The following is a 2,500-nucleotide window of genomic DNA, read 5'->3' as shown; positions in this document are numbered from 1 at the left end:
CACACGCACACACACACACACACACACGCACACACACACACACACACACACACACACACACATATACACACACATACACACACATGCACAGAGCTCTTTATTTTTTCCCGTCGAAGAGTGGAGAGGGAAGCAAACCCTGTTTGGCATGCATTCTTCAAGTTCCTTCCCTTTCTCCATTCATCTCACTCTCTCTCTATCTCTTTCTCTCTCTCTCTCTCATACAAACACACACACACACAAACACACACACAAACACACACACACACACACACACACAAACACACACACAAACAGAAAGACACATACAAAGACACACAAACACTGCTGGTTCATGGCTCGGTCATCACCACACACAGCCAAATAGAGCGCAATTCAGCTTGTGATGGGAGAGTCCTCTTGCGGTCTCTCACATTCGGAAGGACCAAAAACACGTGCCGATATATCTGACATTGATCCCTTCACATACCGCACTCTCACACTTCTACTGCACTCTCACACTTCTACAAAAACGGCTCTTAAAACCCACCTTTTCAAGATAGCTTATGCACTTTAATGTGCCTTTTACTACCACTATGTTTTTATTTTCTTATTTTTAATTTGTGTGCTGATTATTATTATTATTTTTCACTGTGTTTACTCTGTAAAACGAGCTTGGGTACTTTGAAATGCGCTATGTAACAAATCAAATGTATTATTATTATTGTTATGGCACTATACCCCTGGGGATCAATAAAGTATCTATCTATAGATCTCTATCTATCTATAGGCCAATGCGAGTGTTGACGAGATGTCCACAGACTGGTCAACGGGCATCTTCATCCAAGTCATCTCTATTTGATGGTGGCTTCTGAGCCACTGTATTAAAAAGAAGCACCCCATTACTGTAACTGTTCTAGAGAGTATGTATACCGTTTATATAGATATCATACCTCTCTGGAGTAAAGCCTTGGGATGCATTGGGACATGTCTACATGGATCCTCCTTATATCAAACATGAAATGATATCACTAGACACAATTTGTTAAAAGGGAACTCTTTACAAGCTTGGTTAAATGGAGCCTGTATCACACATAATTAGCCTTGCCTTTAATCTTGTAAAAGCTTTACCACTCAGCAGGGACAAAGTTGCAGGCTGCTTAAGTTAGTGTTGGGAAAGAGTTTTCTCACCCCTCTGCTGTTGTTCTCCTCATAGAATATTCTCTCTCTCCCTCTCTATCTCTCTCCTCTCTCTATCTCTGTCTCTCTGTCTCTCTCTCTCTCTCTCTCTCTCTCTCTGTATTTGCAAATGTGTGTGCGTGTCTATGAGTGTCTCTCTCTCTGTGTGTGTCTGTGTGTGTGTGTGTGTGTGTGTGTGTGTGTGTGTGTGTGTGTGTGTGTGTGTGAGAGAAAGGGGGGGTGTACAACAGAGAAATAAGACCCCTCGTTGTGGAGGTCTTGTCAGTTCCAGAAGTGTATCTAGTGGGGATTGGGATGCACTGTGTGCAGTGACAGATAGCAAGCTCTGCAGGGGGTAACACTAAATGGGGGTAAAAACATCACACACACACACACACACACACATACACACACACACACACCAAAACACATTAGACATCTATAATAAAAGTAATTTCACTCCTATTCTGTCATATGCACACTCACACATATTATACCATAATGAGTCTCAGTCCCCAAAACACACTAGACATCTATAATAAAAGTAATTTCACACACACACACACACACACACACACACACACACACACAGACACACACACACACACACACACACAGACACACACACACACACCCCTGATACAAAGTCACTCTGAGAGCGTGGCTAACTCCGCAATCCGCGTGAAGCCCGGGCGAGTGCCACTGCATCAGCTTAACGGAGCACACGTGCAGGCGAGAACGAGAGCGAGGGAGAGATGGGAGAGGGAGAGGAAGAGGCGAAGCGAGGGAGTGAAAGGAAGAGAGAGAGAGAGAGAGAGAGAGAGAGAGAGAGAGAGAGAGAGAGAGAGAGAGAGAGAAACGGCCAATCTCAGCACAAATGTCTTCTGGGGGCTCAACACCCCCACGGCAGCCTGCTATAGCAGCTCAGCTCCAGCTCACATGGGCAGAGGCTCTGGAGCGTGACTGTATGTGTGTGTGTGTGTGTGTGTGTGTGTGTGTGTGTGGGGGGGGGGGTTGCAGAGAGCGAGCGGAGCGCCTGGGCATCCATGTTTTGCTGTGTGGCCTTTTAGCCTTTAGCCTTAGCCTCAACCCAACCACACATAAACACAGGAGAGGCGAGTAGAGATGAGGAGAAAAGAGGAGAGAAGAGAAGGGAAGAGGAATGGAGAGGAGAGGAGGGGAGGGGAGAGGAGAGGAGGAGAGAGGAGTGGAGAGGAGAGGACAGGATAGAAGAGAAGAGGAATGGAGAGGAGGAGAGGAGACGAGGGGAGACGAGTGAAGAGGATAGAAGATAAGAGGAATGGAGAGAAGAGGAGGGGAGAGGAGAGGAGGAGAGAGGAGGGGA

General features: G+C 46.2%; 1 protein-coding gene across 1 annotated transcript in view; it reads right to left on the bottom strand.

Moving 5' to 3' along the window:
* Nucleotides 1–2,500, bottom strand: part of baiap2b (BAR/IMD domain containing adaptor protein 2b) — a 79,973-nt gene that overhangs the window by 15,828 nt on the left and 61,645 nt on the right. The gene's annotated exons all lie outside the window — the stretch shown is intronic.

This window comes from Alosa pseudoharengus, unplaced genomic scaffold (assembly GCF_046254945.1).
Source record: "Alosa pseudoharengus isolate Yale_2024_CS ecotype anadromous, Long Island Sound unplaced genomic scaffold, YU_APseudo_1.1 YU_APseudo_1.1_scf_21, whole genome shotgun sequence".
Taxonomy (NCBI): Eukaryota; Metazoa; Chordata; class Actinopteri; order Clupeiformes; family Clupeidae; genus Alosa; species Alosa pseudoharengus.
This window is presented reverse-complemented; position numbering and strand designations above follow the sequence as displayed.